We start from the raw sequence: 15,488 nt of genomic DNA, 5'->3' as shown, positions 1-15,488 counted from the left end.
CGGGGGGCCTCGCCCACGCCACCTGTTATCAATTTCAAACGCCTGGAAGCGTTGGCCGCCAGTTTCAATAAAAAGCCCGGGTGGTGCAGGATATCCACTTTGAAACGTACCGTTCCAAGTCGAATTTCGGGACGTCGAGGGGAGAGGGGGCGCAAGAAGCATCGATGATGGAAGAATCGTGGGTACAATTCGACCGACCCAAGTGCGATCGAAACGAGCACGAAAATAAGGTGGATAGGGGAAGAGGAAGATGGATCAGGTATAGACAGAGATATACGTAAAAATGGCGGGGGAAAAAAGAAATTAACTGGAAATTAAAGGCTTCGTTTTCGAACGAATCAAGTTTGACAATTTTATTTTCAAAAGAAATTGGAATGAAGAATGAATCTAGTCTTAATTTACCGTTTAAAAATTATCAATCCTTTCGTTTCGCTCAACTTCATCTCGAGAGAAAGATTATTAAATTTGACGATAATGTGTCGATCATCATTCGAATCGTGGAAAATCCATTTTCGAAAAAACCGTTCTCGCCACCGATAATTCCTCTGGCGAACAATTAAAAATCACTGGGAATAAACCACGCTTCTCATTAAAAAACTTCCATCCAAATCTGGCCGGTCGTAATCTTCTTCTACCAATCCATCGTTCCAATTTTCATCCGTGAAAATTCGCGGCTCCATCCATCCGTCCATCCAAGGAATTACCCGCTGTTAAACGGGTTTCCTCCGCAGCGGAGAGGAAAAAAGAGAAAAAAAGAAACGCGTCCATCCACGAATCGACCAGCGTCCGGCTTAATTGCGCGGAGACACAATCGAGTCAATAGGGAATACGAGTATCGATCAGTTGCTTGATCAATGGATGGAATCGCCGATGAATCGCCACCTGTGATGACGAAACACACGGCCAGTACTTAATGCATATATACGCTCCTCTGTGTGCAACACGCACGTATATATATACACATGCGGACGCAGTTGCAATTGTTTGTCGTGCGTAACACGTCTGGGGAGAGGGGAGGTGGACACGTGGTGTACGTACGGCCATTATCGAGGATTTGGAAAATCGAGGAGGGGGTGAAATCTAGCGCGCATCTCTCTACTTTTATGAGAACGATTTAACAACAGTCGCGTTTCTTCGTGAAGAATTACACTTTTGTTATTGCGCGCCGTTAATAACGAAGCGAACTTTCCAAAATTTATTTCGATGAAGAAGGGGATGGAATATTTTTTGTTTTTTTGATTTTTATAGTATGGTGTGGTATATAATAGTAGTATAGGGGAGAACAAAGGTTCTTTTTATTAAAATTGTTTCAAAAATGGATTTGATGAAGAAATTTTTGACGATTCGTTTTTCGAATTTTTTGGGAAAAGTTGTTGTAAAATTGTATATAACTCGAAATGCTGAATAATGAAAATTAAATTTTAATCTTTGGATTAAATCATCCAGACGGGGAAGAGTATGGATCGGACGCTTAATTTGTGCGTTATCAAAGAGCTAAATCTAACAAAGGGTAGTTTCTTCGCCTCGCGTATCAAGGAGGCGAAAGGTTGATTGTAAAATCGAGTTGCGCAAAAATCGTTGTAAGCGTTGTACTCGTGCAATTAACTCGGCAGGGAGCAGGTCTCCACTTTCCAGACATATCCTCCAAAGCAAGAGTTAAATCGTTAACGCCGTGACTCTTTGTAATTAGTAGCGGAGGCAATTACCCTTTGCTGCTTTTAATAAAATCTCGGAGATAATGGGCAGGTAATGAACCATGCCTCCTTTTGTAATGAAAACATTGACACTGGCCCATCGTCCTACTTATATAAAATCTTCCCGTGAAATATCGAAAGAACGATATTTAATAATAATAAAATACGTATTTAGATCAAATTGGAGAGCTATTTATATTTTCTAATTTTCAATTTATAATAGCCAATATCATTCTCCATCTTTCCTCAATGAACTTTCAACTCTTGATTGATACGTTTTGAAATTTTTCTTGGATATTAAATTTTAAATTTAGGTAGAATTTGTCGAGTAATCGTGCATTGCCTTTCTTTCTTTTTATTCTTGTAATCAGATTAATCTTGAATCAATTTTTGGGATATCAAATTCGAAAAGAATTCTAAAGATTCGAATGGGATCTTTTATCGATTCTTCTAAAACATTAACATTCTTATGAAATTCCTATTCTCATAATTGAAATTCGATTAAATCCTATTAAAAATTGGGGAAATTTCGAACAGCTTCGAAGATAACAACTTGATCAATGGGTAAACAATCGTCAGAGAACCTTTCTCTTTAAAATATTTTCAAATTTCTTTCGAAATTCCTTCTTTCAGTCACCAAAATATCAAAGATAATTTTCAATCGAGCCACTGTATTCGTCCTTGCTCGGATTTCTCGCTTGTTGCGCCTCGTCTCGTTGTGTCTAAACTTTAGACAGTTAATTCGTAGTATAATTTTCCAGAGGAGAGTGTAGATCGGCCGATTCATAATTTCTCCCCGCGCTTTGGATTCTCGTTGTTCCACCGATCCCGCTTTGTTTTTCAGACAAGGAAATCACGGGTTACAAAACCTGTCGATATTTACAAAATTGAAGCAATTTTTGACGCGCTGGTTTGTTCCACAATGTTGTTAGAACGTTTCCACACACAAGCTCGACTCGTTTTATCGATTCCCTATATAACGCGTGATGATTGAATGTTATGTCGATTCTGTTTGAACTGTTTTGTTGATTCTCTGTGTACATAATACGCCGAGTTCCCCGAGTTTCTCTTCGACGGTGAAATATTAAATCTCCTCTAGCACCGCGACTCGTGAATATTGGAGAGAAGAAGAAAAAATCGAACGAATAGAAGAATAATCTCGTTCGAGAATAAGAATCGAAATTCGAGCGCATCCGATCTGATCGCAATGCGTCCACGATATTTCGCGATGAAAAAATTATCCACTCGTATCATATATATAAATTTTACTTCGATTTGCCCTCGAGAACCGAGCGTATTTTATTAATCGAGAGGAGTCGGAATAATCCCTGGCCTGGACGTAAGAAAATCGTGGAAACAATGGGTTTATTGTTAGCCATCGGCCATCGTCGAATGGAATCTCCGTGGACGTGGAGGAAGGAGGCGGTTAAAGACGAAACGCGGACGTTTATCGGGAACTTTACATGGGTGGAAACAATGACTGGAACATCGCGAATGCATCCCAGTGGTACGCGCTCGCCCCGAGCTCTCTCGATCGTGCAACGGTAGGAGGAAGAAAGAGGGTGCTGCGGATGTCCCTCCCTCCCTCCCTTCCTCCCTCCCCATTGTCATTGTTTCCTTAAAGGATCGGACGTAAAGCCGTGCAGAGAGAGGGTCGTTAAGAGTGAAATTCCGCTGGCTTATCACCGAGGGGAAAAAGGGAATTTAACTAATTAACCGAGGAAAGGATAGGTCGCGGGGGATATTTCGGGAAATATATTCAACCGGGGAATACGCACGACGTATAATAACGTTTTCTGGAGGAGAATGTATTTTTTCCTTGCTCGTCTTTCTTTCTTTCCTCCAAGTCGGAACGGTGGAAACGTGATGTAATTGAGCCTCGTTTCGATCAATATCGTATCGATCGAATCACGAGAAGTGATATTTATTAATAAGTTTTGGTATTTGTCAAGGAGAGGAAATAATCTTTAACTAAGGAGGGTGAATATAATAAAAAAAATATTTTAAAATAGAATATAGGTAATACAATTTAAAATTGGAACGTTATATATTTATTTTCATTTTATTCTTTCTTATTGATAAAATGAATACATTTTGTCGGTCGGCATGCTTTTATTTTTTATCCTATTTTTGACCCAGTACAAGGCTAAAAGTTTAGTTTAATTTCGATTGCTATTCGAGTCTCTTTCAGGGTATATTTTTGTAAACTTTCCCTGATATGGATAAGCCTTCTACTTCTTTCAGTTCTTGAAGAAAAAAGATGTATATATGAAGTTTTAGTATAAATTTTAAGATTTTAGATTTTCCGTAATAACATTTGTACGTTTACGTTTTATTATATGATACTTTTTTAATTTAGAGCGATAGATTGTGATATAAAAGTATCCGCAATTAAAAGGTTAAATAAGAGTTTCTAAAGGAACGTCGCGATTAATTTTTAAAAATATTGATTGGGAAAATATATTTAACCGAAGGAGCGGCAATTGGTAATAAATCAACGAGATTTATTGAAACGAGTACAGATTGGAAAAGTGTAAAAGTAGGGAGGAAATTCCATCGACAAGAGCTCGAAACGATCCTTATAGACCTAAAAGACTTTCGAATTAAAAGAGCTCGATCGATTGACGAGTATTCATCCGGGTTAATGGAAAGAAATTATTTGTCACGGTCCAGAAATTGTTTCGAGACTTTTTTTTTTTATTCCATAACATCGCAACGTGATATATCGCATTTTTGGAAAACTTTTGGATCGCGTCTCGTTGATCTTGCATTCAGACTTTTCATTTCACGCGTTAAAATTTTCAAATTTCCTTAGAGATATGATAATAACAATAATGCGTTTCCAATATTGCAAAAAGTTATACACATCGAAAGGAAAGGAATTTTAATCCCTTTCAATTTTTCACATTTACGTTCCCTGGCGTAATTCAAGGATCTTACTTACCCACTTACTTCCCTCATAACATCCCGCGCAAAATTTATCTCTCTAATCGCGTTGAAAGCCCGACAAATTGTAATTCCAGCGAAACCACTCCGCCTTAAATTCATCGAACACGAATCGGGATGTATAACGTAAACGATAGCCTCTCCTCTCTCCCCTTCACGCGAATTTTATTTCTCCTCTTCCTCCTCCTCCTCCTTCTCCCCGCGTTCGGACGGATGAAGCTGTAAAAACTTCCGACCGCTCATTCAGATCTACTTTTCGAAAGGCGGGAACATTACCTTGCCAGAAGTGCTATAAAACGTACATCCATAGTGACGTTTATGAGAATTGGGCTTTTATTCCCCTTTTTATATTCCGCTTCCTCCTATTTCTCTTCCCTTCCCCCTCCCCTCTTCGCGAACAGATGTTCGTCAAGCAGGACGAGGGCGTTTATTTCCCTTCCCCCCGACGACTACTCCCCCTCTTTCCTCCCAATTCGATCCTCTTTGTTATTAATTATTAATAAATGACAAGGTACGAAGATTTTCAGATCGATGTAAGAATAAATTTGAAAATATTCGCAAGAATGTTTTTTTTTTTTATTCTTTTAATCATTCGACATCATCCATGTAAATCAGTTTTATTCGTCGATGATGCAACATTATGGTTCTGATTGTTGCTCCCCTGCCTGAGGGAAGAGAACAGTATTCATTGAATTAAGCTCGAGTCAGGTTTGTTAACAAGCTTGCATAAAAATGTATGGTATTTTATTGATAGGATACATTGTTTGCCCTGGGAATATAGAAATTGGATTTTGTTTCGTTGTCTGCTCGTTTCCTTAACGTTTCTCGTGCCATATTCTTGTGGAGGGAATTTGAATATCCTTTATTATTATATACAGCTTCGTTGAAGAATCATTTTGAGAAAATTCTTTGGGAGAGGAAGCTTTAGAATTTTCCACGGAAAGAATACAGGAATATTTCGATATAATTTTCTCGATAATACGATAATAACGGAGATAATGTCGGAGGAATAATTTTCGTCCTCCTGATAATTTTTCCCTCCCATCCAGTTTCCTTGGAAAGAAACACGTCGGTAATATCGGTTCGGATATTTTCGAAAGCTTGCCTATCTGTTCGACCCTATCCACTTTTTCATATTTCAAACGTCGAACAGCGTATGTAGAAACCCAAACTCCCCCTCCCATTGTATCTTGTAACTCGCGTGTTTGCTCCTCTTTAATGTTTAAAATCTACTCTGTATTTTCTTCTCTTGGAGAGCACCTTTTCATCCTTTTACCCGACTCTCGAACCTCCACTCTCCAATCCGTTGAATCAAACCTTTATCATAACATAACTTTTTCATCAAATATTTTATTAATCGTACCGTGCGCAAATTCTGCAAATAAAGGATAAAGAATATAAGAGTATTCACTTTTTTCCAAACAATCGTTATATATATATATAAATATATATTTCAATCAAAATATTAAAAACAATAATTTATAATAGTTTAATTATTCTTAATAATCTATTCTTTTCTTTTCTTTTTCAATTGTTTACGATTAATAAATAAAAAAATTTTCTCGCGAGAATACGAAGGAACGAATAACTAATTAAGAAATCAAAGGGAGGAACAGCGGAGATAATTCGCAAAGTAATTTTTACCTCCTCCTCCTCCTCTTCTTCCTCCGACTCCGATCCATCCGTCAGCGGCGAGATAAAAGTGGAAACGGTTAAAAAGCCCCCGGATGCGGACGTCGGAATAAATTTGAAATTCCGCGGTGGAAAAGGTTGAGTAGAGAGCATCGGCAGCATCAACAAAGCCCTCCCTCCCCGCCGGGGGAGTTCATAAATCTTGGGGGCTGTAATCTGGCAATCGAAGTTTTCTAATCATCCGCACGCAAGACATCCGCGAAGCAGTAGTTTATATCGGCACGGATATTCGAGGTGTTGCGCGAGTGTTGGCATTCGCATGAAATACGACTTCTTCCGCCTCTTGAAATTCCAGAGTGAGAATTCGGTTACTCTTTTCCTATTGGACCGATCGAAAATCCGGTGTATCGATTCTGTAAGGGGGATCGATTTATTGTTTCTATCAGAGATGTTTTATTTTTTTCTTCGAAATCGAAAGAGTTCACGATTTATACGATCTTGGAGAAAAATTAATTTCGCTAATGATGAATTTAGAATTTTGGAAATTGGGACGGAAAGGAAATTACAGAGGGAAATTTCGCGTTTGATATAAAATATTTCTATTACGGCTGGTGACAACACTCCCTGTTACGTTTTTGCGTTTGATCGATACACGCACCAGTTTGCTAATAATAATTTTAATACCGAGCTCCAATTGGCAAAACTACTGAATTCTGAAATTATAGCGGGTCGTATTAATAAACCGAGAAACCCTGAGCTAACTCCCTTTCCAATCGAATTTATCGTTTCTTGTAAATTAATTAAGAATTCCGTATGACGTGGAAATATTAATAGTGGACTTTATGGATGTTCGCGGTAATGCGCTGTAATTTTGATCGGCAATCAGCTTAAATCAACGCGTGCAAAATTAATTTCAAGGAGATTAGATCCAAAATTTCCCAAACTATTCGCTTCTCGATCTCCCCTCCCCTCTTCTCCGATAATAAAACGCCGGTAAAAGTAGGTTCGTACCTATTTATATATATAAAAAAAAAAATACATAAACTTTGATGGACAAATCACGAAAAATTCCTTTTAAAATATATCCTTTCCATCTACGAATCGGAGAGAGAATACCCGGATCGAATCCCTCTTATTTACCCGTCCGAGCTTTAAATCCAACTATTTAGCAATCTTCCCAAACGTTTCAATCGCGCATTTTCCTATCCGATCGGGGAAAAAAATACGAGCATCGTGTGCCGCCTAACGTTTAATCCCTCCGTGCATGGATCCGAGTCCTCCTGAAGTTTTGGCTTCCTCGAAGGTTAATGGATTCGATCGCGGAACAAATTCCCGCGAGATCGTTCTCCACGGCTGATGAAAAACGAACCGTTGTTGCGGATGAAACGAACGTCGAAAAATCGGTTGTTCGAAGACACGTATTTTTTTCCCCAATTTTAATCCCTTTACGGAGCGTCCAATGAAGATTAACCACCTCTTTTAAATGCATACGTTGTTTTGTTGTGTCGAGACAACCCCTTCGCACAAAATGAAATGGCAATTTGAAAGGAAATTAACGCGAATTTTCCCACCGAATTAACGCGCCATTTTCCCTTTTATAACCGCGTTGGCCGCGTTTTTTAACAGCGCGAATTCTTGTCGATATTTTTGTCGATATTAATGGGTGTGTATCGTTTAATGACTTTCGTAGGGGAAGAATGATAGTTTGATATAGTGTTTTTTCGCTCACGTTAATGGATCGTAATTCTTCTTTTTTTTTAATGAAACGTTTATTATACGTTGTTAATTTTTGGGTAAAGAAGAAAAGAAGAAGTGATATTATATTTGTTGGTTTTTTCTCGATGAATATTCTTGTAGAATTTTTATAATTTCTTTTGTTTTCGTGTAATAAAAATTTAAAATTATTATTATTATTTTTAATCTGACTTTTTATAAGCGACGACTTATTCTGGATTTCTGTAATATTTCCCCGGTTACTGCCGTTTCGTAAAACGCGAAATTGCCCCGCATAATATTTTGTATAGTGTGCCCAAGTGGATGGAGAATATTCATTGATTCAATCGTGCTTTGAGAGGAAACGTTTGTTCTCGGTATTCCCCCGTTGTTTTCCTCGAGCGAAAATTTATTGGATGATTGTTCGAAATGAAATTATTATCCTTACGATAAATTTATATATCGACGATAAATTTTCATCCACGATTCTACATATATATATCAGATCATTCTGTGTAAACAGCGATTATCAAATTAAAAATCGAACTTCGAGTCGTCCATTTATTTATTCAAAAATCCAAATCGTCCTTCGTTAGAATCGATCCCAAGTTTATTTTTATTCGAAAAAAAATAATCGAAAATAATATCAATCCTTCAATTTCAAATCCCTCATCATCCCTCATCATCCCTCGCTACGCCAAATTCCAAAACAAAATCATCGAGGCGTACAGAGCCATGCGATAAAACGAAAGAAGAAGAGAAGGAGGAGAAGAATACATATATACATACATTTTTCTCCGAGATGCGCGATATTTTTTATCGTACCGAAACGCAAGCCCCCTTTTTTTCTTTTTTTTTTTTTTTAAAGAGCAGAAGACAACGAAATCTCGCAGCCATTTTGTAGCCGTGATAAATCTTGGAGGGGGAGAATAGTTTCGAATGTTGAGCAGATCCCCGAGCATAGTCCCAGCAGAGTCCCTTCCCTCCCCCGAGGAGTATCAAAGCTGCACATGTAACTTGCTTGCCAGTCGAAGCATAGCATCGCGCCACGAATTTCTTCGTTTCCGCGCGGGGGTTAATATTTAAAAGCGGCACGCAATTTGGCAGGGGCGTGCTCCCGATCCCTGATTGTCCCGCCGAGATTTCGATGGGGAGGACGATGGCCGAGGAAGCGACGCGGCCCGCGTCTGATTGGCTGATTGGCCGAGGCCTCGATTTCTAAGTCGGGGCACGCGATACGAACGAGAGACTGTAACTCGACAAACGAGAGGGCGAGCTGGGTCTGGCCGCAGGCCTGATCGGAATTTTTTCCATGTAATTACCTACCTCTACGTATACACGTCATCCTGTGAGAGAGAAAGAGAGAAAGATATATATATAAACACACACACGTATAGATTTATCCCCTCTCTCTCCGTGTCACTGCGGCGAAACCGAATCATCCCCTCGGATGACGATATAAACTCGAGTGATTCCCCGAGTGCACGGGTTAAACGGGGGAAGAGAGGGGGTACGATGATCGGTTTTTCGGTGAATTTTATTTGGACGGACGGAATTTCGCCCCCTCCCTCCCTCCCTCTCTGCCCCGCTTTTACCCGAACGGGGAACGAATTTATTTCTGCCGCGTCGATACACGTGACAGAAGGCGTGTTGTTCGACTCGGTTCCCCTGTCGTTCGCCACCTGTAATTGCCGACCTATTGTGCCGTATATAGAGCGTGTGTTCTTCGCTGCTCTTTCTCTCTTGGGGATTTTGCTGATTTGAGTATCTAACGGGTTCCTTTTTATATTTTTCGCCTCGAGAGTGAGACGAGAGAAGAGATAGGATGATTTTAAAAAAAAAGAAAAGTATTCGATGGGAAGAATTGAAATATGAATTTATAAAGGATGGTGGTGATTGTGATTCTCGAGATAATTGAGATACTTTATTCGCGATGGAAATATGTAATATTTCATTAAAATATCGGAAAATTATATTTGAAAATTATATCGATCAAAATTTAATTAATAATTCCTGTTTAATTGATATTCCATATTTAATTTCTTTTTTTTCTTTATATTACATTGGAATAGAAATCGAGGTATAGAAAAAAATGTAAAACAGGAGTAAAATCTCGTTGTTTTAAAAGCCTTTCTAGTTTAGCCTCATTTTTTTTATTATTATTATTATTTTTATTTTTCGGCATCAAGTTTTGTGCCCGTTTACTCTCCTTTTCCGTATCACGCAATATCTCTGAAACTTTTACAGTAAATCCGAAACTTTTTGCCCCGCTTTTTTTCGCATTCTTTTCCTCCTCCCCCCTCCCTCCTTTTTATACTCTTTAGCCACTCCACTCCTCCGTTACAAGATTTCCATGATTTATAACCTGCTTTTCGCCGGGTGAACGAAAAAGGGAGAAAAGAATAGAGGAGATGCCATTTGTCTCGGTAGCCGATGTACCGATGTACTTATCGTCGGGCATACGCTCCTCGCGATCCTCTCGTTCCACTAAATTTCGTCACTGTTTGCGTAAAAGATCCTCCTCCCCTAGCTGTTGAAATTTCAACCGAGTTTAGCCTCCGGATTAAAAAGTTTAGCGTACAAGTTTCGCATAAACGAAACACCCGGCGGACTTCTCCATTCGATATACACACTCTTTCTCCCTCTCCACATTATAAAAAAATTTCCATCCAAACCTTCTACAAGAAAGGAGGAACTTTTTTTAACACTGTTCGACACACTCTTACCCTTCATCCTCTCTCGTGAATTATCAAATCTGAGAGATAAATCGATCTCTCTCTCTCTGTAAATTTCCAATTTCTAATTCGTTTCTCGATCGAAATAGAATTTCTAAAAAATTGTCGAAAAATAATTTTTCCAAACTGCAACTTTCCCCTTTGGTATTTTAAACCAACATACATTTCGAAATGGATCGTTATCCATTCCGATAATCATATCCATTCCAAAACTAATGGACATTGGTCATCGAATCATCCCCGGTTCCATCTATTCGTTTTTAGACGGATTCAAAATTCAATCCGATCGATCGATTCGCGTCGACCGACACCCCCGATTGCTCGAATCCTCCCCAGAGGAAGGGGGAGGACAGGATTGGAGAAGTCGCGGTTCGAGAAATTTTTCGAAAAAAGAACATTCGTGGTCGGTCGAGTGCCCCCCTCCCTCGCCATTTAAAGGAGTTTTCGATTTTCCGGTTACGTGCGGAAGATTTGTTAAAGTTAGATTAGTCGAGAGGAGGGGGGAGGAGGATAGGGGCAGCGCGTTCTCGCGCCATCGACTTTGTAGATTCACCTCGTTTCACCGAACTTTAAACAGCTTGTGTGTTACTGGTCGGAAGAAATTGATTGGAATAATAACTTTTCGGTCCGCGAAAAGTTTTCGAAACCTTTGCACGTATACCCCCCTCCTCCTGTCGCTGTTACAGGACATACCTTTATATATATATATATATATAGAAGTTTTGCTGTAACAAAGTAAGTCTGTCGGGTTTCCCTTTATTCGGTTGGGAAAAAAATGTAATTCGCCCCGAGGAGGAGGGAGGAGGAGGGAGGAGGAGGTGCAAATCGAAAATGGGGCGTGTAATTTCGGCCATTCCGGGGAGAGACACGAAGATCTCACTCGTTAACCGAACTATTAAATCGTCCTTTGTGCCCGCGCGTGTATTTCTTTGACGAGGTGTTATTAATTTTCTGTCGACGGAGTGGAAAAGACGGTTTCGAGTCGATTCGTATGGAAAAATTTAATTGGTTGAATACGATGGTGACACGAGAGAGGGGGTAGTTGACTCACGCGACTTCAATTTCGATTCGAATTTTAAAAAGCGTAAGATTAAAAAATTAAGTAAGATGAGAAAAAAATTGGGGTACAAATTTAGATATCGAGAAGAAATTGAAAGTCATAGGTGTTGGATTACGGTTTGTTTCGTACAAGCAGAAGATGATAATTTTTTATATTAAAAAGAAATAAGAAATTGCAAAATCATTCGTAAAAATTATTATCAATCTAAAAGATATTTTCGCTCGAATCTCGGAATGAAACGAGTGAAAAGACAAAGTTACTTGGTGTTTCAAAGAGAGTTTACATTACTTCTCTGTGTATTTTCAATAAAATTCCATTCGAATCGGGATGAAATTTTTATATCGTACGAGAGGGAATCGTCATTTCGAAGTTTCTCTCTCTCTCCCCCTTCCCCCTCGAACAATGACCAATGCCATCGACCACCGCGAGGAAATTAAAAACAGAAGGATAAAGGGGGGAGGGAATAGGTGGACACGGAGCGCAGTTCAAACGTTATGATAAACCGAACAGATGACAAACGTCGGTTCCATGAATTATTCAGGGGGTGCAAAGTGTTTATATTTTAAAATGACGCGGCGACATTAATATTGCATAACGCGAAAGTGGCTTGATGCCCCAGAAAGTCGTTTCAGATTCGAAACTTTCCAACGGTTTCCACAAATATCAAATATCACTCGTTGCTCCCTAATATTTTTCGTATAAAGATATCCCACGTTACCGGTTCGGTACCCGAATAAAATTCCACTTTCCTCGTTAATTATGGAATAAGAGATATCTTGGCTAGCTATAAATGTCGTTTTTCTTTTTTTTTTTTTCTTATATAAATAAAAAAGAAAGATTAAAATGTTATCCGTGGATTAAAAGATTATTTCGAGCTTTCCTTCTTAAAATAATAAAATTGAAATATCGATCTAGACGGGGATCACGTGAATTTTTAGAACTATTTTTCTGCGTAATTAAAAAAATTTGGAACATTTTGGAAAATTAGCCTAATCCTCTTAAGCCTGGAAAATATAATTCCAAGGTTGAAACGTTATAACACCAGCTCCAAGATTCCTCGTTCCCCAGATACGGGGGAGCAGATAGTTGGTTTAATTTCCTTATACGGGGGAGGGAAAAATCGTTTCTCATCCGCAATTCGATTGTCATCCACGCCATTTGCAATCCCGAGGGCGCGAACTCTCGGGCGTGCAGCCTTCTTTTTTCTCTTTCTTTCTTTTTCTTTTTTTTTTTTTCACTTGGTTTCCATTATTCTATTTATTCACCCGAACCACCCATAACTTTTGTCAATGGTTTATCTCGACGTCAAGAGTTTATAGCTTCGTATCTCCGTTTTCCCGCGCAGTGCATCTGCATTCCTTTCGAAATGGTCTTCCCATCCCGAGTTTCGTTAACTTGTGCCCGACCGATTTGTTGTTCCGTGTCGCGCGATAGAAAAAAAATAAAAAAAAAAGTACGAAAAAAGAAGAAAAGGGAGAAAGATAGACGTGAAAAGTAAAATATAACGAAACGTCTTACGTTTTCGATCGGCGATAAATTTGTCACGAGTAAAATATTCGAGGTGAGGGCGATAAAAATTCCTGGTCGATTACAGTTCGGTGTGGATAAAAATTTCTTATCGTTACTTTTCTCGTATTAATTCAGATTTCGAACGACGTATAATCGATACGTATACTCGTTTGATTCTTGTCTCATTTGTCTTCGTGGATTGAATTTACATCTTGTGTTTCGATTCTTCTCGCGAGATGTGATCGAGTTTTATCTCGTAAAAAATTGTAAAAATTTTTAACCAATTTAAAATTCGTTGGAAAATAAGAATTTTAGAGATGTCAGGACGATAAGTATAATAAAAGAGATTGAATATCGCTGTTCCAGCATTACTGATTAATCTAATTTCAGTTTTTTGAATTATCAGCAAACAAAAATTGATTTTACTTTATTCTAAAATGATACCAAATCTCATACCAAATCTCAAGTTTATTTTCAATCATTAATCTATTCCGCAGAATCGAAAAATAACGGAAAAAGTAGGATTATTATTAAATTCTTCTTCCCTAAAATCCATTGATTCAAATAAATACTGTCATTAGGATTCTCAGAGACTAATTCTAAATTGAATGAAGAGATTTAATGATAAAAGACTATTGTAATATTAGAAATCCAAGTGTTGGATTCGATATCGAGATTTATAATTAATAATTAATTTTTCAACAACGCCGATTCGAGGATCGAAAACACTTTCGGCCAGGAGGGGGTGGAATTATTTATGCCCGCCTCGGTCTTTCTCTGTCGAAGAGCCGAGTTTGCCGCTTAACTTAAGCACGAATCAAGAATAATGATTAGCCGCGTTTAAATATTCCTCGCATTTAAATTCAAGCGGAAACGAATGGTAACCGGGATTCGCGTGAACGAGACAGGTCTTCGGCTAAGACCCTCCTCCCCCCTCTCCCCCTCTCCCTTTTGAAAATCTTTCCACGTACACACGAAGAACGGCATTTGGCAAGCAAATGGTTTTTTATCCCGTAACTTTTATCCCTTGTTCCAGAACCACTTCTAAAACTGGTGAATTCAAGTTTAAACAGTTTAACCAGGCTCTTCCTACCTCGGTCCGCTTTCGTGAAACGTTATACGAGTTATCGATTCGAATTACAATTTGTATTTGTTGCAAAAGATTCGAATTATTTCCTCGAATAAATCTTACTTAACGATCTTTCGTGTATAAGAAAAGTAACAAAATTACGTTTCAACAAATATTTATAATATATATTCTTTCCAAAAGTTTTTCAGATACAACGACAGATACTTAATTATTCTAATCCTTTTTTTAACAATCGCGAAGCTCAATTTGTTAATCCCCAACGTAGATTTCCAGAGATTCAACGATTTATTCAACGATTATCCTTTTTCCTAGACGAAAACGATAGATATCCGATTTCACTTAATTCCAACGTATCGAAGTTGAACGCATCGATAACACTCTTTCCTCGCGACGCGTTTCCATTCCAAAGCGATTAATAATAATCGTTGGGACGAGAACGTCAACCTCGCTTCCAGAAACGGAGGAATCCGTCGAATTCCACCCTCTGCCACCCGCTCGATATTTCCGCGAACGTATCGAAGGTCGTCACCCCCGAAGAATCGAAGGGTGAGGAGGGCGCGCGTGTGGACGCACGTGCGTAAATTCACACTGATCCATGCACAGGCTGGCCTGGAATGCGGGAGTAGGGTACAAATTGCGGCCATTACTCTCTCGCCGGCCACCCACCCCCGCCCCTCTCGCGGAGAACGCGAGACTATTGTGTATGAAATGATTATGGCGGGTGTGGTACGAGGTCGCGAGGCCGCGTGCAACAGCCGTTCGTCACTTAGATTGGCCCGTTGGCAGTTACAAAATGTGCCAGTCGCCCCCTCCTCCCCCACCAACTGCGATTATATCCGCGGATGCGTCAACGTGGATGCAACTCGCCCTTGTTCTCGCGAGGGGGAGGAAGATCTGGAAGGCGCGACGTGATGATCGATCGACGCGTGCATTTCCATTCGTTTTTGTATCGAAATTTCAAGATATTCTTATTGTTCTTATTGTTAGTTTCAGCCAGTTTGTTATGAAACGGATTATATGTGGACAGGGAGGATTGATCCTCAGCTGTTCAGGCTTATTTCGTTATTTATATCACGTAATCACGAGCTTACGATGTATGAAAAATAAGA

General features: G+C 39.1%; 1 protein-coding gene and 1 non-coding gene across 8 annotated transcripts in view; one reads left to right on the top strand and one right to left on the bottom strand.

Annotated features, from left to right (window-relative positions):
* The window catches only part of LOC726153, a 301,298-nt gene that overhangs the window by 214,289 nt on the left and 71,521 nt on the right, over positions 1-15,488 (top strand). The window lies entirely within an intron of this gene.
* Positions 2,546-2,683, bottom strand: Mir3787 (microRNA 3787). Its single transcript, NR_039486.1, has one exon. It is a non-coding gene; the product is annotated as a microRNA 3787 (primary transcript).

Source organism: Apis mellifera, linkage group LG14, assembly GCF_003254395.2.
Source record: "Apis mellifera strain DH4 linkage group LG14, Amel_HAv3.1, whole genome shotgun sequence".
NCBI classification, from domain to species: Eukaryota; Metazoa; Arthropoda; class Insecta; order Hymenoptera; family Apidae; genus Apis; species Apis mellifera.
Note: the sequence above shows the minus strand (reverse complement) of the source record. Positions and strands in the feature narration are given on the sequence as shown.